Here is a 20,526-nt window from a genome sequence, read left to right on the forward strand (position 1 = left end):
CTAGTATCATATTCGAGGAGAGCATTTTGATATTTATACTAATTATTTTTCTTTATTTTTCTAAATTCCCGTCCCTAGCACCGAAAACCGCGTCTTTTCACTCTGGAGACCAAGTCCCAACGTTTTTCTTGGCAGTTCCGCCCGGCTCGGGAAGCCACAAACATCGCCTGAGAATATCAGATTTTCGTTTAGAATGTAGCTGGGTATGTCTAGTATCATATTCGAGGAGAGCATTTTGATATTTATACTAATTATTTTTCTTTATTTTTCTAAATTCCCGTACCTGGCATCGAAAACCGCGTCTTTTCACTCTGGAGACCAAGTCCCAACGTTTTTCTTGGCAGTTCCGCCCGGCTCGTGAAGCCAGAAACATCGCCTGAGAATATCAGATTTTCGTTTAGAATGTAGCTGGGTATGTCTAGTATCATATTCGAGGAGAGCATTTTGATATTTATACTAATTATTTTTCTTTATTTTTCTATATTCCCGTCCCTAGCACCGAAATCCGCGTCTTTTCACTCTGGAGACCAAGTCCCAACGTTTTTCTTGGCAGTTCCGCCCGGCTCGGGAAGCCACAAACATCGCCAGAGAATATCAGATTTTCGTTTAGAATGTAGCTGGGTATGTCTAGTATCATATTCGAGGAGAACATTTTGATATTTATACTAATTATTTTTCTTTATTTTTGTAAATTCCCGTCCCTAGCACCGAAAACCGCGTCTTTTCACTCTGGAGACCAAGTCCCAACGTTTTTCTTGGCAGTTCCGCCCGGCTCGGGAAGCCACAAACATCGCCTGAGAATATCAGATTTTCGTTTAGAATGTAGCTGGGTATGTCTAGTATCATATTCGAGGAGAGCATTTTGATATTTATACTAATTATTTTTCTTTATTTTTCTAAATTCCCGTACCTGGCATCGAAAACCGCGTCTTTTCACTCTGGAGACCAAGTCCCAACGTTTTTCTTGGCAGTTCCGCCCGGCTCGTGAAGCCAGAAACATCGCCTGAGAATATCAGATTTTCGTTTAGAATGTAGCTGGGTATGTCTAGTATCATATTCGAGGAGAGCATTTTGATATTTATACTAATTATTTTTCTTTATTTTTCTAAATTCCCGTCCCTATCACCGAAATCCGCGTCTTTTCACTCTGGAGACCAAGTCCCAACGTTTTTCTTGGCAGTTCCGCCCGGCTCGGGAAGCCACAAACATCGCCTGAGAATATCAGATTTTCGTTTAGAATGTAGCTGGGTATGTCTAGTATCATATTCGAGGAGAGCATTTTGATATTTATACTAATTATTTTTCTTTATTTTTCTAAATTCCCGTACCTGGCATCAAAAACCGCGTCTTTTCACTCTGGAGACCAAGTCCCAACGTTTTTCTTGGCAGTTCCGCCCGGCTCGGGAAGCCAGAAACATCGCCTGAGAATATCAGATTTTCGTTTAGAATGTAGCTGGGTATGTCTAGTATCATATTCGAGGAGAGCATTTTGATATTTGTACTAATTATTTTTCTTTATATTTCTAAATTCCCGTCCCTAGCACCGAAAACCGCGTCTTTTCACTCTGGAGACCAAGTCCCAACGTTTTTCTTGGCAGTTCCGCCCGGCTCGGGAAGCCAGAAACATCGCCTGAGAATATCAGATTTTCGTTTAGAATGTAGCTGGGTATGTCTAGTATCATATTCGAGGAGAGCATTTTGATATTTGTACTAATTATTTTTCTTTATATTTCTAAATTCCCGTCCCTAGCACCGAAAACCGCGTCTTTTCACTCTGTAGACCAAGTCCCAACGTTTTTCTTGGCAGTTCCGCCCGGCTCGGGAAGCCGCAAACATCGCCTGAGAATATCAGATTTTCGTTTAGAATGTAGCTGGGTATGTCTAGTATCATATTCGAGGAGAGCATTTTGATATTTGTACTAATTATTTTTCTTTATTTTTCTAAATTCCCGTCCCTAGCACCGAAAACCGCGTCTTTTCACTCTGGAGACCAAGTCCCAACGTTTTTCTTGGCAGTTCCTCCCGGCTCGGGAAGCCACAAACATCGCCTGAGAATATCAGATTTTCGTTTAGAATGTAGCTGGGTATGTCTAGTATCATATTCGAGGAGAGCATTTTGATATTTGTACTAATTATTTTTCTTTATATTTCTAAATTCCCGTCCCTAGCACCGAAAACCGCGTCTTTTCACTCTGGAGACCAAGTCCCAACGTTTTTCTTGGCAGTTCCGCCCGGCTCGGGAAGCCACAAACATCGCCTGAGAATATCAGATTTTCGTTTAGAATGTAGCTGGGTATGTCTAGTATCATATTCGAGGAGAGCATTTTGATATTTGTACTAATTATTTTTCTTTATATTTCTAAATTCCCGTCCCTAGCACCGAAAACCGCGTCTTTTCACTCTGGAGACCAAGTCCCAACGTTTTTCTTGGCAGTTCCGCCCGGCTCGGGAAGCCAGAAACATCGCCTGAGAATATCAGATTTTCGTTTAGAATGTAGCTGGGTATGTCTAGTATCATATTCGAGGAGAGCATTTTGATATTTGTACTAATTAGTTTTCTTTATATTTCTAAATTCCCGTCCCTAGCACCGAAAACCGCGTCTTTTCACTCTGTAGACCAAGTCCCAACGTTTTTCTTGGCAGTTCCGCCCGGCTCGGGAAGCCGCAAACATCGCCTGAGAATATCAGATTTTCGTTTAGAATGTAGCTGGGTATGTCTAGTATCATATTCGAGGAGAGCATTTTGATATTTGTACTAATTAGTTTTCTTTATTTTTCTAAATTCCCGTCCCTAGCACCGAAAACCGCGTCTTTTCACTCTGGAGACCAAGTCCCAACGTTTTTCTTGGCAGTTCCTCCCGGCTCGGGAAGCCACAAACATCGCCTGAGAATATCAGATTTTCGTTTAGAATGTAGCTGGGTATGTCTAGTATCATATTCGAGGAGGGCATTTTGATATTTGTACTAATTATTTTTCTTTATATTTCTAAATTCCCGTCCCTAGCACCGAAAACCGCGTCTTTTCACTCTGGAGACCAAGTCCCAACGTTTTTCTTGGCAGTTCCGCCCGGCTCGGGAAGCCACAAACATCGCCTGAGAATATCAGATTTTCGTTTAGAATGTAGCTGGGTATGTCTAGTATCATATTCGAGGAGAGCATTTTGATATTTGTACTAATTATTTTTCTTTATATTTCTAAATTCCCGTCCCTAGCACCGAAAACCGCGTCTTTTCACTCTGGAGACCAAGTCCCAACGTTTTTCTTGGCAGTTCCGCCCGGCTCGGGAAGCCAGAAACATCGCCTGAGAATATCAGATTTTCGTTTAGAATGTAGCTGGGTATGTCTAGTATCATATTCGAGGAGAGCATTTTGATATTTGTACTAATTATTTTTCTTTATATTTCTAAATTCCCGTCCCTAGCACCGAAAACCGCGTCTTTTCACTCTGTAGACCAAGTCCCAACGTTTTTCTTGGCAGTTCCGCCCGGCTCGGGAAGCCAGAAACATCGCCTGAGAATATCAGATTTTCGTTTAGAATGTAGCTGGGTATGTCTAGTATCATATTCGAGGAGAGCATTTTGATATTTGTACTAATTATTTTTCTTTATTTTTCTAAATTCCCGTCCCTAGCACCGAAAACCGCGTCTTTTCACTCTGGAGACCAAGTCCCAACGTTTTTCTTGGCAGTTCCGCCCGGCTCGGGAAGCCACAAACATCGCCTGAGAATATCAGATTTTCGTTTAGAATGTAGCTGGGTATGTCTAGTATCATATTCGAGGAGAGCATTTTGATATTTGTACTAATTATTTTTCTTTATATTTCTAAATTCCCGTCCCTAGCACCGAAAACCGCGTCTTTTCACTCTGGAGACCAAGTCCCAACGTTTTTCTTGGCAGTTCCGCCCGGCTCGGGAAGCCACAAACATCGCCTGAGAATATCAGATTTTCGTTTAGAATGTAGCTGGGTATGTCTAGTATCATATTCGAGGAGAGCATTTTGATATTTATACTAATTATTTTTCTTTATTTTTCTAAATTCCCGTCCCTATCACCGAAATCCGCGTCTTTTCACTCTGGAGACCAAGTCCCAACGTTTTTCTTGGCAGTTCCGCCCGGCTCGGGAAGCCACAAACATCGCCTGAGAATATCAGATTTTCGTTTAGAATGTAGCTGGGTATGTCTAGTATCATATTCGAGGAGAGCATTTTGATATTTATACTAATTATTTTTCTTTATTTTTCTAAATTCCCGTACCTGGCATCAAAAACCGCGTCTTTTCACTCTGGAGACCAAGTCCCAACGTTTTTCTTGGCAGTTCCGCCCGGCTCGGGAAGCCAGAAACATCGCCTGAGAATATCAGATTTTCGTTTAGAATGTAGCTGGGTATGTCTAGTATCATATTCGAGGAGAGCATTTTGATATTTGTACTAATTATTTTTCTTTATATTTCTAAATTCCCGTCCCTAGCACCGAAAACCGCGTCTTTTCACTCTGGAGACCAAGTCCCAACGTTTTTCTTGGCAGTTCCGCCCGGCTCGGGAAGCCAGAAACATCGCCTGAGAATATCAGATTTTCGTTTAGAATGTAGCTGGGTATGTCTAGTATCATATTCGAGGAGAGCATTTTGATATTTGTACTAATTATTTTTCTTTATATTTCTAAATTCCCGTCCCTAGCACCGAAAACCGCGTCTTTTCACTCTGTAGACCAAGTCCCAACGTTTTTCTTGGCAGTTCCGCCCGGCTCGGGAAGCCGCAAACATCGCCTGAGAATATCAGATTTTCGTTTAGAATGTAGCTGGGTATGTCTAGTATCATATTCGAGGAGAGCATTTTGATATTTGTACTAATTATTTTTCTTTATTTTTCTAAATTCCCGTCCCTAGCACCGAAAACCGCGTCTTTTCACTCTGGAGACCAAGTCCCAACGTTTTTCTTGGCAGTTCCTCCCGGCTCGGGAAGCCACAAACATCGCCTGAGAATATCAGATTTTCGTTTAGAATGTAGCTGGGTATGTCTAGTATCATATTCGAGGAGAGCATTTTGATATTTGTACTAATTATTTTTCTTTATATTTCTAAATTCCCGTCCCTAGCACCGAAAACCGCGTCTTTTCACTCTGGAGACCAAGTCCCAACGTTTTTCTTGGCAGTTCCGCCCGGCTCGGGAAGCCACAAACATCGCCTGAGAATATCAGATTTTCGTTTAGAATGTAGCTGGGTATGTCTAGTATCATATTCGAGGAGAGCATTTTGATATTTGTACTAATTATTTTTCTTTATATTTCTAAATTCCCGTCCCTAGCACCGAAAACCGCGTCTTTTCACTCTGGAGACCAAGTCCCAACGTTTTTCTTGGCAGTTCCGCCCGGCTCGGGAAGCCAGAAACATCGCCTGAGAATATCAGATTTTCGTTTAGAATGTAGCTGGGTATGTCTAGTATCATATTCGAGGAGAGCATTTTGATATTTGTACTAATTAGTTTTCTTTATATTTCTAAATTCCCGTCCCTAGCACCGAAAACCGCGTCTTTTCACTCTGTAGACCAAGTCCCAACGTTTTTCTTGGCAGTTCCGCCCGGCTCGGGAAGCCGCAAACATCGCCTGAGAATATCAGATTTTCGTTTAGAATGTAGCTGGGTATGTCTAGTATCATATTCGAGGAGAGCATTTTGATATTTGTACTAATTAGTTTTCTTTATTTTTCTAAATTCCCGTCCCTAGCACCGAAAACCGCGTCTTTTCACTCTGGAGACCAAGTCCCAACGTTTTTCTTGGCAGTTCCTCCCGGCTCGGGAAGCCACAAACATCGCCTGAGAATATCAGATTTTCGTTTAGAATGTAGCTGGGTATGTCTAGTATCATATTCGAGGAGGGCATTTTGATATTTGTACTAATTATTTTTCTTTATATTTCTAAATTCCCGTCCCTAGCACCGAAAACCGCGTCTTTTCACTCTGGAGACCAAGTCCCAACGTTTTTCTTGGCAGTTCCGCCCGGCTCGGGAAGCCACAAACATCGCCTGAGAATATCAGATTTTCGTTTAGAATGTAGCTGGGTATGTCTAGTATCATATTCGAGGAGAGCATTTTGATATTTGTACTAATTATTTTTCTTTATATTTCTAAATTCCCGTCCCTAGCACCGAAAACCGCGTCTTTTCACTCTGGAGACCAAGTCCCAACGTTTTTCTTGGCAGTTCCGCCCGGCTCGGGAAGCCAGAAACATCGCCTGAGAATATCAGATTTTCGTTTAGAATGTAGCTGGGTATGTCTAGTATCATATTCGAGGAGAGCATTTTGATATTTGTACTAATTATTTTTCTTTATATTTCTAAATTCCCGTCCCTAGCACCGAAAACCGCGTCTTTTCACTCTGTAGACCAAGTCCCAACGTTTTTCTTGGCAGTTCCGCCCGGCTCGGGAAGCCAGAAACATCGCCTGAGAATATCAGATTTTCGTTTAGAATGTAGCTGGGTATGTCTAGTATCATATTCGAGGAGAGCATTTTGATATTTGTACTAATTATTTTTCTTTATTTTTCTAAATTCCCGTCCCTAGCACCGAAAACCGCGTCTTTTCACTCTGGAGACCAAGTCCCAACGTTTTTCTTGGCAGTTCCGCCCGGCTCGGGAAGCCACAAACATCGCCTGAGAATATCAGATTTTCGTTTAGAATGTAGCTGGGTATGTCTAGTATCATATTCGAGGAGAGCATTTTGATATTTGTACTAATTATTTTTCTTTATATTTCTAAATTCCCGTCCCTAGCACCGAAAACCGCGTCTTTTCACTCTGGAGACCAAGTCCCAACGTTTTTCTTGGCAGTTCCGCCCGGCTCGGGAAGCCACAAACATCGCCTGAGAATATCAGATTTTCGTTTAGAATGTAGCTGGGTATGTCTAGTATCATATTCGAGGAGAGCATTTTGATATTTGTACTAATTATTTTTCTTTATTTTTCTAAATTCCCGTCCCTAGCACCGAAAACCGCGTCTTTTCACTCTGGAGACCAAGTCCCAACGTTTTTCTTGGCAGTTCCTCCCGGCTCGGGAAGCCACAAACATCGCCTGAGAATATCAGATTTTCGTTTAGAATGTAGCTGGGTATGTCTAGTATCATATTCGAGGAGAGCATTTTGATATTTGTACTAATTGTTTTTTTGTATTTTTCTAAATTCCCGTCCCTAGCACCGAAAACCGCGTCTTTTCACTCTGTAGACCAAGTCCCAACGTTTTTCTTGGCAGTTCCGCCCGGCTCGGGAAGCCGCAAACATCGCCTGAGAATATCAGATTTTCGTTTAGAATGTAGCTGGGTATGTCTAGTATCATATTCGAGGAGAGCATTTTGATATTTGTACTAATTATTTTTCTTTATTTTTCTAAATTCCCGTCCCTAGCACCGAAAACCGCGTCTTTTCACTCTGTAGACCAAGTCCCAACGTTTTTCTTGGCAGTTCCTCCCGGCTCGGGAAGCCACAAACATCGCCTGAGAATATCAGATTTTCGTTTAGAATGTAGCTGGGTATGTCTAGTATCATATTCGAGGAGAGCATTTTGATATTTGTACTAATTATTTTTCTTTATATTTCTAAATTCCCGTCCCTAGCACCGAAAACCGCGTCTTTTCACTCTGGAGACCAAGTCCCAACGTTTTTCTTGGCAGTTCCTCCCGGCTCGGGAAGCCACAAACATCGCCTGAGAATATCAGATTTTCGTTTAGAATGTAGCTGGGTATGTCTAGTATCATATTCGAGGAGAGCATTTTGATATTTGTACTAATTATTTTTCTTTATATTTCTAAATTCCCGTCCCTAGCACCGAAAACCGCGTCTTTTCACTCTGGAGACCAAGTCCCAACGTTTTTCTTGGCAGTTCCGCCCGGCTCGGGAAGCCAGAAACATCGCCTGAGAATATCAGATTTTCGTTTAGAATGTAGCTGGGTATGTCTAGTATCATATTCGAGGAGAGCATTTTGATATTTGTACTAATTATTTTTCTTTATATTTCTAAATTCCCGTCCCTAGCACCGAAAACCGCGTCTTTTCACTCTGTAGACCAAGTCCCAACGTTTTTCTTGGCAGTTCCGTCCGGCTCGGGAAGCCGCAAACATCGCCTGAGAATATCAGATTTTCGTTTAGAATATAGCTGGGTATGTCTAGTATCATATTCGAGGAGAGCATTTTGATATTTGTACTAATTATTTTTCTTTATTTTTCTAAATTCCCGTCCCTAGCACCGAAAACCGCGTCTTTTCACTCTGGAGACCAAGTCCCAACGTTTTTCTTGGCAGTTCCTCCCGGCTCGGGAAGCCACAAACATCGCCTGAGAATATCAGATTTTCGTTTAGAATGTAGCTGGGTATGTCTAGTATCATATTCGAGGAGAGCATTTTGATATTTGTACTAATTATTTTTCTTTATATTTCTAAATTCCCGTCCCTAGCACCGAAAACCGCGTCTTTTCACTCTGGAGACCAAGTCCCAACGTTTTTCTTGGCAGTTCCGCCCGGCTCGGGAAGCCACAAACATCGCCTGAGAATATCAGATTTTCGTTTAGAATGTAGCTGGGTATGTCTAGTATCATATTCGAGGAGAGCATTTTGATATTTGTACTAATTATTTTTCTTTATATTTCTAAATTCCCGTCCCTAGCACCGAAAACCGCGTCTTTTCACTCTGGAGACCAAGTCCCAACGTTTTTCTTGGCAGTTCCGCCCGGCTCGGGAAGCCACAAACATCGCCTGAGAATATCAGATTTTCGTTTAGAATGTAGCTGGGTATGTCTAGTATCATATTCGAGGAGAGCATTTTGATATTTGTACTAATTATTTTTCTTTATATTTCTAAATTCCCGTCCCTAGCAGCGAAAACCGCGTCTTTTCACTCTGGAGACCAAGTCCCAACGTTTTTCTTGGCAGTTCCGCCCGGCTCGGGAAGCCACAAACATCGCCTGAGAATATCAGATTTTCGTTTAGAATGTAGCTGGGTATGTCTAGTATCATATTCGAGGAGAGCATTTTGATATTTGTACTAATTATTTTTCTTTATATTTCTAAATTCCCGTCCCTAGCACCGAAAACCGCGTCTTTTCACTCTGGAGACCAAGTCCCAACGTTTTTCTTGGCAGTTCCGCCCGGCTCGGGAAGCCACAAACATCGCCTGAGAATATCAGATTTTCGTTTAGAATGTAGCTGGGTATGTCTAGTATCATATTCGAGGAGAGCATTTTGATATTTGTACTAATTATTTTTCTTTATATTTCTAAATTCCCGTCCCTAGCACCGAAAACCGCGTCTTTTCACTCTGGAGACATAGTCCCAACGTTTTTCTTGGCAGTTCCGCCCGGCTCGGGAAGCCAGAAACATCGCCTGAGAATATCAGATTTTCGTTTAGAATGTAGCTGGGTATGTCTAGTATCATATTCGAGGAGAGCATTTTGATAATTGTACTAATTGTTTTTTTGTATTTTTCTAAATTCCCGTCCCTAGCACCGAAAACCGCGTCTTTTCACTCTGTAGACCAAGTCCCAACGTTTTTCTTGGCAGTTCCGCCCGGCTCGGGAAGCCGCAAACATCGCCTGAGAATATCAGATTTTCGTTTAGAATGTAGCTGGGTATGTCTAGTATCATATTCGAGTAGAGCATTTTGATATTTGTACTAATTATTTTTCTTTATATTTCTAAATTCCCGTCCCTAGCACCGAAAACCGCGTCTTTTCACTCTGGAGACCAAGTCCCAACGTTTTTCTTGGCAGTTCCTCCCGGCTCGGGAAGCCACAAACATCGCCTGAGAATATCAGATTTTCGTTTAGAATGTAGCTGGGTATGTCTAGTATCATATTCGAGGAGAGCATTTTGATATTTGTACTAATTATTTTTCTTTATATTTCTAAATTCCCGTCCCTAGCACCGAAAACCGCGTCTTTTCACTCTGGAGACCAAGTCCCAACGTTTTTCTTGGCAGTTCCGCCCGGCTCGGGAAGCCAGAAACATCGCCTGAGAATATCAGATTTTCGTTTAGAATGTAGCTGGGTATGTCTAGTATCATATTCGAGGAGAGCATTTTGATATTTGTACTAATTGTTTTTTTGTATTTTTCTAAATTCCCGTCCCTAGCACCGAAAACCGCGTCTTTTCACTCTGTAGACCAAGTCCCAACGTTTTTCTTGGCAGTTCCGCCCGGCTCGGGAAGCCGCAAACATCGCCTGAGAATATCAGATTTTCGTTTAGAATGTAGCTGGGTATGTCTAGTATCATATTCGAGGAGAGCATTTTGATATTTGTACTAATTATTTTTCTTTATTTTTCTAAATTCCCGTCCCTAGCACCGAAAACCGCGTCTTTTCACTCTGGAGACCAAGTCCCAACGTTTTTCTTGGCAGTTCCTCCCGGCTCGGGAAGCCACAAACATCGCCTGAGAATATCAGATTTTCGTTTAGAATGTAGCTGGGTATGTCTAGTATCATATTCGAGGAGAGCATTTTGATATTTGTACTAATTATTTTTCTTTATATTTCTAAATTCCCCTCCCTAGCACCGAAAACCGCGTCTTTTCACTCTGGAGAATAAGTCCCAACGTTTTTCTTGGCAGTTCCTCCCGGCTCGGGAAGCCAGAAACATCGCCTGAGAATATCAGATTTTCGTTTAGAATGTAGCTGGGTATGTCTAGTATCATATTCGAGGAGAGCATTTTGATATTTGTACTAATTGTTTTTTTGTATTTTTCTAAATTCCCCTCTCTAGCACCGAAAACCGCGTCTTTTCACTCTGGAGACCAAGTCCCAACGTTTTTCTTGGCAGTTCCTCCCGGCTCGGGAAGCCACAAACATCGCCTGAGAATATCAGATTTTCATTTAGAATGTAGCTGGGTATGTCTAGTATCATAATCGAGGAGAGCATTTTGATATTTGTACTAATTATTTTTCTTTATATTTCTAAATTCCCCTCCCTAGCACCGAAAACCGCGTCTTTTCACTCTGGAGACCAAGTCCCAACGTTTTTCTTGGCAGTTCCTCCCGGCTCGGGAAGCCAGAAACATCGCCTGAGAATATCAGATTTTCGTTTAGAATGTAGCTGGGTATGTCTAGTATCATATTCGAGGAGAGCATTTTGATATTTGTACTAATTATTTTTCTTTATTTTTCTAAATTCCCGTCCCTAGCACCGAAAACCGCGTCTTTTCACTCTGGAGACCAAGTCCCAACGTTTTTCTTGGCAGTTCCTCCCGGCTCGGGAAGCCACAAACATCGCCTGAGAATATCAGATTTTCGTTTAGAATGTAGCTGGGTATGTCTAGTATCATATTCGAGGAGAGCATTTTGATATTTGTACTAATTATTTTTCTTTATATTTCTAAATTCCCCTCCCTAGCACCGAAAACCGCGTCTTTTCACTCTGGAGACCAAGTCCCAACGTTTTTCTTGGCAGTTCCTCCCGGCTCGGGAAGCCAGAAACATCGCCTGAGAATATCAGATTTTCGTTTAGAATGTAGCTGGGTATGTCTAGTATCATATTCGAGGAGAGCATTTTGATATTTGTACTAATTATTTTTCTTTATTTTTCTAAATTCCCGTCCCTAGCACCGAAAACCGCGTCTTTTCACTCTGGAGACCAAGTCCCAACGTTTTTCTTGGCAGTTCCTCCCGGCTCGGGAAGCCACAAACATCGCCTGAGAATATCAGATTTTCGTTTAGAATGTAGCTGGGTATGTCTAGTATCATATTCGAGGAGAGCATTTTGATATTTGTACTAATTATTTTTCTTTATATTTCTAAATTCCCCTCCCTAGCACCGAAAACCGCGTCTTTTCACTCTGGAGACCAAGTCCCAACGTTTTTCTTGGCAGTTCCTCCCGGCTCGGGAAGCCAGAAACATCGCCTGAGAATATCAGATTTTCGTTTAGAATGTAGCTGGGTATGTCTAGTATCATATTCGAGGAGAGCATTTTGATATTTGTACTAATTATTTTTCTTTATATTTCTAAATTCCCCTCCCTAGCACCGAAAACCGCGTCTTTTCACTCTGGAGACCAAGTCCCAACGTTTTTCTTGGCAGTTCCTACCGGCTCGGGAAGCCACAAACATCGCCTGAGAATATCAGATTTTCGTTTAGAATGTAGCTGGGTATGTCTAGTATCATATTCGAGGAGAGCATTTTGATATTTGTACTAATTGTTTTTTTGTATTTTTCTAAATTCCCGTCCCTAGCACCGAAAACCGCGTCTTTTCACTCTGTAGACCAAGTCCCAACGTTTTTCTTGGCAGTTCCGCCCGGCTCGGGAAGCCGCAAACATCGCCTGAGAATATCAGATTTTCGTTTAGAATGTAGCTGGGTATGTCTAGTATCATATTCGAGGAGAGCATTTTGATATTTGTACTAATTATTTTTCTTTATTTTTCTAAATTCCCGTCCCTAGCACCGAAAACCGCGTCTTTTCACTCTGGAGACCAAGTCCCAACGTTTTTCTTGGCAGTTCCTCCCGGCTCGGGAAGCCACAAACATCGCCTGAGAATATCAGATTTTCGTTTAGAATGTAGCTGGGTATGTCTAGTATCATATTCGAGGAGAGCATTTTGATATTTGTACTAATTATTTTTCTTTATATTTCTAAATTCCCCTCCCTAGCACCGAAAACCGCGTCTTTTCACTCTGGAGACCAAGTCCCAACGTTTTTCTTGGCAGTTCCTCCCGGCTCGGGAAGCCAGAAACATCGCCTGAGAATATCAGATTTTCGTTTAGAATGTAGCTGGGTATGTCTAGTATCATATTCGAGGAGAGCATTTTGATATTTGTACTAATTGTTTTTTTGTATTTTTCTAAATTCCCCTCCCTAGCACCGAAAACCGCGTCTTTTCACTCTGGAGACCAAGTCCCAACGTTTTTCTTGGCAGTTCCTCCCGGCTCGGGAAGCCACAAACATCGCCTGAGAATATCAGATTTTCATTTAGAATGTAGCTGGGTATGTCTAGTATCATATTCGAGGAGAGCATTTTGATATTTGTACTAATTATTTTTCTTTATATTTCTAAATTCCCCTCCCTAGCACCGAAAACCGCGTCTTTTCACTCTGGAGACCAAGTCCCAACGTTTTTCTTGGCAGTTCCTCCCGGCTCGGGAAGCCAGAAACATCGCCTGAGAATATCAGATTTTCGTTTAGAATGTAGCTGGGTATGTCTAGTATCATATTCGAGGAGAGCATTTTGATATTTGTACTAATTATTTTTCTTTATTTTTCTAAATTCCCGTCCCTAGCACCGAAAACCGCGTCTTTTCACTCTGGAGACCAAGTCCCAACGTTTTTCTTGGCAGTTCCTCCCGGCTCGGGAAGCCACAAACATCGCCTGAGAATATCAGATTTTCGTTTAGAATGTAGCTGGGTATGTCTAGTATCATATTCGAGGAGAGCATTTTGATATTTGTACTAATTATTTTTCTTTATATTTCTAAATTCCCCTCCCTAGCACCGAAAACCGCGTCTTTTCACTCTGGAGACCAAGTCCCAACGTTTTTCTTGGCAGTTCCTCCCGGCTCGGGAAGCCAGAAACATCGCCTGAGAATATCAGATTTTCGTTTAGAATGTAGCTGGGTATGTCTAGTATCATATTCGAGGAGAGCATTTTGATATTTGTACTAATTATTTTTCTTTATTTTTCTAAATTCCCGTCCCTAGCACCGAAAACCGCGTCTTTTCACTCTGGAGACCAAGTCCCAACGTTTTTCTTGGCAGTTCCTCCCGGCTCGGGAAGCCACAAACATCGCCTGAGAATATCAGATTTTCGTTTAGAATGTAGCTGGGTATGTCTAGTATCATATTCGAGGAGAGCATTTTGATATTTGTACTAATTATTTTTCTTTATATTTCTAAATTCCCCTCCCTAGCACCAAAAACCGCGTCTTTTCACTCTGGAGACCAAGTCCCAACGTTTTTCTTGGCAGTTCCTCCCGGCTCGGGAAGCCAGAAACATCGCCTGAGAATATCAGATTTTCGTTTAGAATGTAGCTGGGTATGTCTAGTATCATATTCGAGGAGAGCATTTTGATATTTGTACTAATTGTTTTTTTGTATTTTTCTAAATTCCCATCCCTAGCACCGAAATCCGCGTCTTTTCACTCTGGAGACCAAGTCCCAACGTTTTTCTTGGCAGTTCCGCCCGGCTCTGGAAGCCACAAACATCGCCTGAGAATATCGAATTTTCGTTTAGAATATAGCTGGGTATGTCTAGTATCATATTCGAGGAGAGCATTTTGATATTTGTACTAATTGTTTTTTTGTATTTTTCTAAATTCCCGTCCCTAGCACCGAAAACCGCGTCTTTTCACTCTGTAGACCAAGTCCCAACGTTTTTCTTGGCAGTTCCGCCCGGCTCGGGAAGCCGCAAACATCGCCTGAGAATATCAGATTTTCGTTTAGAATGTAGCTGGGTATGTCTAGTATCATATTCGAGGAGAGCATTTTGATATTTGTACTAATTATTTTTCTTTATTTTTCTAAATTCCCGTCCCTAGCACCGAAAACCGCGTCTTTTCACTCTGTAGACCAAGTCCCAACGTTTTTCTTGGCAGTTCCTCCCGGCTCGGGAAGCCACAAACATCGCCTGAGAATATCAGATTTTCGTTTAGAATGTAGCTGGGTATGTCTAGTATCATATTCGAGGAGAGCATTTTGATATTTGTACTAATTATTTTTCTTTATATTTCTAAATTCCCGTCCCTAGCACCGAAAACCGCGTCTTTTCACTCTGGAGACCAAGTCCCAACGTTTTTCTTGGCAGTTCCTCCCGGCTCGGGAAGCCACAAACATCGCCTGAGAATATCAGATTTTCGTTTAGAATGTAGCTGGGTATGTCTAGTATCATATTCGAGGAGAGCATTTTGATATTTGTACTAATTATTTTTCTTTATATTTCTAAATTCCCGTCCCTAGCACCGAAAACCGCGTCTTTTCACTCTGGAGACCAAGTCCCAACGTTTTTCTTGGCAGTTCCGCCCGGCTCGGGAAGCCAGAAACATCGCCTGAGAATATCAGATTTTCGTTTAGAATGTAGCTGGGTATGTCTAGTATCATATTCGAGGAGAGCATTTTGATATTTGTACTAATTATTTTTCTTTATATTTCTAAATTCCCGTCCCTAGCACCGAAAACCGCGTCTTTTCACTCTGTAGACCAAGTCCCAACGTTTTTCTTGGCAGTTCCGCCCGGCTCGGGAAGCCGCAAACATCGCCTGAGAATATCAGATTTTCGTTTAGAATGTAGCTGGGTATGTCTAGTATCATATTCGAGGAGAGCATTTTGATATTTGTACTAATTATTTTTCTTTATATTTCTAAATTCCCGTCCCTAGCACCGAAAACCGCGTCTTTTCACTCTGTAGACCAAGTCCCAACGTTTTTCTTGGCAGTTCCGCCCGGCTCGGGAAGCCGCAAACATCGCCTGAGAATATCAGATTTTCGTTTAGAATGTAGCTGGGTATGTCTAGTATCATATTCGAGGAGAGCATTTTGATATTTGTACTAATTATTTTTCTTTATTTTTCTAAATTCCCGTCCCTAGCACCGAAAACCGCGTCTTTTCACTCTGGAGACCAAGTCCCAACGTTTTTCTTGGCAGTTCCTCCCGGCTCGGGAAGCCACAAACATCGCCTGAGAATATCAGATTTTCGTTTAGAATGTAGCTGGGTATGTCTAGTATCATATTCGAGGAGAGCATTTTGATATTTGTACTAATTATTTTTCTTTATATTTCTAAATTCCCGTCCCTAGCACCGAAAACCGCGTCTTTTCACTCTGGAGACCAAGTCCCAACGTTTTTCTTGGCAGTTCCGCCCGGCTCGGGAAGCCACAAACATCGCCTGAGAATATCAGATTTTCGTTTAGAATGTAGCTGGGTATGTCTAGTATCATATTCGAGGAGAGCATTTTGATATTTGTACTAATTATTTTTCTTTATATTTCTAAATTCCCGTCCCTAGCACCGAAAACCGCGTCTTTTCACTCTGTAGACCAAGTCCCAACGTTTTTCTTGGCAGTTCCGCCCGGCTCGGGAAGCCAGAAACATCGCCTGAGAATATCAGATTTTCGTTTAGAATGTAGCTGGGTATGTCTAGTATCATATTCGAGGAGAGCATTTTGATATTTGTACTAATTATTTTTCTTTATATTTCTAAATTCCCGTCCCTAGCACCGAAAACCGCGTCTTTTCACTCTGGAGACCAAGTCCCAACGTTTTTCTTGGCAGTTCCGCCCGGCTCGGGAAGCCAGAAACATCGCCTGAGAATATCAGATTTTCGTTTAGAATGTAGCTGGGTATGTCTAGTATCATATTCGAGGAGAGCATTTTGATATTTGTACTAATTGTTTTTTTGTATTTTTCTAAATTCCCGTCCCTAGCACCGAAAACCGCGTCTTTTCACTCTGTAGACCAAGTCCCAACGTTTTTCTTGGCAGTTCCGCCCGGCTCGGGAAGCCGCAAACATCGCCTGAGAATATCAGATTTTCGTTTAGAATGTAGCTGGGTATGTCTAGTATCATATTCGAGGAGAGCATTTTGATATTTGTACTAATTATTTTTCTTTATTTTTCTAAATTCCCGTCCCTAGCACCGAAAACCGCGTCTTTTCACTCTGTAGACCAAGTCCCAACGTTTTTCTTGGCAGTTCCGCCCGGCTCGGGAAGCCACAAACATCGCCTGAGAATATCAGATTTTCGTTTAGAATGTAGCTGGGTATGTCTAGTATCATATTCGAGGAGAGCATTTTGATATTTGTACTAATTATTTTTCTTTATATTTCTAAATTCCCGTCCCTAGCACCGAAAACCGCGTCTTTTCACTCTGGAGACCAAGTCCCAACGTTTTTCTTGGCAGTTCCGCCCGGCTCGGGAAGCCACAAACATCGCCTGAGAATATCAGATTTTCGTTTAGAATGTAGCTGGGTATGTCTAGTATCATATTCGAGGAGAGCATTTTGATATTTGTACTAATTATTTTTCTTTATATTTCTGAATTCCCGTCCCTAGCACCGAAAACCGCGTCTTTTCACTCTGGAGACCAAGTCCCAACGTTTTTCTTGGCAGTTCCGCCCGGCTCGGGAAGCCACAAACATCGCCTGAGAATATCAGATTTTCGTTTAGAATGTAGCTGGGTATGTCTAGTATCATATTCGAGGAGAGCATTTTGATATTTGTACTAATTATTTTTCTTTATATTTCTAAATTCCCGTCCCTTGCACCGAAAACCGCGTCTTTTCACTCTGTAGACCAAGTCCCAACGTTTTTCTTGGCAGTTCCGCCCGGCTCGGGAAGCCGCAAACATCGCCTGAGAATATCAGATTTTCGTTTAGAATGTAGCTGGGTATGTCTAGTATCATATTCGAGGAGAGCATTTTGATATTTGTACTAATTATTTTTCTTTATTTTTCTAAATTCCCGTCCCTAGCACCGAAAACCGCGTCTTTTCACTCTGGAGACCAAGTCCCAACGTTTTTCTTGGCAGTTCCTCCCGGCTCGGGAAGCCACAAACATCGCCTGAGAATATCAGATTTTCGTTTAGAATGTAGCTGGGTATGTCTAGTATCATATTCGAGGAGAGCATTTTGATATTTGTACTAATTATTTTTCTTTATATTTCTAAATTCCCGTCCCTAGCACCGAAAACCGCGTCTTTTCACTCTGGAGACCAAGTCCCAACGTTTTTCTTGGCAGTTCCGCCCGGCTCGGGAAGCCACAAACATCGCCTGAGAATATCAGATTTTCGTTTAGAATGTAGCTGGGTATGTCTAGTATCATATTCGAGGAGAGCATTTTGATATTTGTACTAATTATTTTTCTTTATATTTCTAAATTCCCGTCCCTAGCACCGAAAACCGCGTCTTTTCACTCTGGAGACCAAGTCCCAACGTTTTTCTTGGCAGTTCCGCCCGGCTCGGGAAGCCAGAAACATCGCCTGAGAATATCAGATTTTCGTTTAGAATGTAGCTGGGTATGTCTAGTATCATATTCGAGGAGAGCATTTTGATATTTGTACTAATTATTTTTCTTTATATTTCTAAATTCCCGTCCCTAGCACCGAAAACCGCGTCTTTTCACTCTGTAGACCAAGTCCCAACGTTTTTCTTGGCAGTTCCGCCCGGCTCGGGAAGCCAGAAACATCGCCTGAGAATATCAGATTTTCGTTTAGAATGTAGCTGGGTATGTCTAGTATCATATTCGAGGAGAGCATTTTGATATTTGTACTAATTATTTTTCTTTATATTTCTAAATTCCCGTCCCTAGCACCGAAATCCGCGTCTTTTCACTCTGGAGACCAAGTCCCAACGTTTTTCTTGGCAGTTCCGCCCGGCTCGGGAAGCCAGAAACATCGCCTGAGAATATCAGATTTTCGTTTAGAATGTAGCTGGGTATGTCTAGTATCATATTCGAGGAAAGCATTTTGATATTTGTACTAATTATTTTTCTTTATATTTCTAAATTCCCGTCCCTAGCACCGAAAACCGCGTCTTTTCACTCTGGAGACCAAGTCCCAACGTTTTTCTTGGCAGTTCCGCCCGGCTCGGGAAGCCAGAAACATCGCCTGAGAATATCAGATTTTCGTTTAGAATGTAGCTGGGTATGTCTAGTATCATATTCGAGGAGAGCATTTTGATATTTGTACTAATTGTTTTTTTGTATTTTTCTAAATTCCCGTCCCTAGCACCGAAAACCGCGTCTTTTCACTCTGTAGACCAAGTCCCAACGTTTTTCTTGGCAGTTCCGCCCGGCTCGGGAAGCCGCAAACATCGCCTGAGAATATCAGATTTTCGTTTAGAATGTAGCTGGGTATGTCTAGTATCATATTCGAGGAGAGCATTTTGATATTTGTACTAATTATTTTTCTTTATTTTTCTAAATTCCCGTCCCTAGCACCGAAAACCGCGTCTTTTCACTCTGGAGACCAAGTCCCAACGTTTTTCTTGGCAGTTCCTCCCGGCTCGGGAAGCCACAAACATCGCCTGAGAATATCAGATTTTCGTTTAGAATGTAGCTGGGTATGTCTAGTATCATATTCGAGGAGAGCATTTTGATATTTGTACTAATTATTTTTCTTTATATTTCTAAATTCCCGTCCCTAGCACCGAAAACCGCGTCTTTTCACTCTGGAGACAGAGTCCCAACGTTTTTCTTGGCAGTTCCGCCCGGCTCGGGAAGCCACAAACATCGCCTGAGAATATCAGATTTTCGTTTAGAATGTAGCTGGGTATGTCTAGTATCATATTCGAGGAGAGCATTTTGATATTTGTACTAATTACTTTTCTTTATTTTTCTAAATTCCCGTCCCTAGCACCGAAAACCGCGTCTTTTCACTCTGGAGACCAAGTCCCAAAGTTTTTCTTGGCAGTTCCGCCCGGCTCGGGAAGCCACAAACATCGCCTGAGAATATCAGATTTTCGTTTAGAATGTAGCTGTGTATGTCTAGTATCATATTCGAGGAGAGCATTTTGATATTTGTACTAATTATTTTTCTTTATATTTCTAAATTCCCGTCCCTAGCACCGAAAACCGCGTCTTTTCACTCTGGAGACCAAGTCCCAACGTTTTTCTTGGCAGTTCCGCCCGGCTCGGGAAGCCGCAAACATCGCCTGAGAATATCAGATTTTCGTTTAGAATGTAGCTGGGTATGTCTAGTATCATATTCGAGGAGAGCATTTTGATATTTGTACTAATTATTTTTCTTTATATTTCTAAATTCCCGTCCCTAGCACCGAAAACCGCGTCTTTTCACTCTGGAGACCAAGTCCCAACGTTTTTCTTGGCAGTTCCGCCCGGCTCGGGAAGCCACAAACATCGCCTGAGAATATCAGATTTTCATTTAGAATGTAGCTGGGTATGTCTAGTATCATATTCGAGGAGAGCATTTTGATATTTGTACTAATTATTTTTCTTTATATTTCTAAATTCCCGTCCCTAGCACCGAAAACCGCGTCTTTTCACTCTGGAGACCAAGTCCCAACGTTTTTCTTGGCAGTTCCGTCCGGCTCGGGAAGCCACAAACATCGCCTGAGAATATCAGATTTTCGTTTAGAATGTAGCTGGGTATGTCTAGTATCATATTCGAGGAGAGCATTTTGATATTTGTACTAATTATTTTTCTTTATATTTCTAAATTCCCGTCCCTAGCACCGAAAACCGCGTCTTTTCACTCTGTAGACCAAGTCCCAACGTTTTTCTTGGCAGTTCCGCCCGGCTCGGGAAGCCGCAAACATCGCCTGAGAATATCAGATTTTCGTTTAGAATGTAGCTGGGTATGTCTAGTATCATATTCGAGGAGAGCATTTTGATATTTGTACTAATTATTTTTCTTTATTTTTCTAAATTCCCGTCCCTAGCACCGAAAACCGCGTCTTTTCACTCTGTAGACCAAGTCCCAACGTTTTTCTTGGCAGTTCCGCCCGGCTCGGGAAGCCACAAACATCGCCTGAGAATATCAGATTTTCGTTTAGAATGTAGCTGGGTATGTCTAGTATCATATTCGAGGAGAGCATTTTGATATTTGTACTAATT

The sequence above is a fragment of the Ixodes scapularis genome, unplaced genomic scaffold (genome assembly GCF_016920785.2).
Source record: "Ixodes scapularis isolate PalLabHiFi unplaced genomic scaffold, ASM1692078v2 PGA_scaffold12__126_contigs__length_90152505, whole genome shotgun sequence".
Classification (NCBI taxonomy): domain Eukaryota; kingdom Metazoa; phylum Arthropoda; class Arachnida; order Ixodida; family Ixodidae; genus Ixodes; species Ixodes scapularis.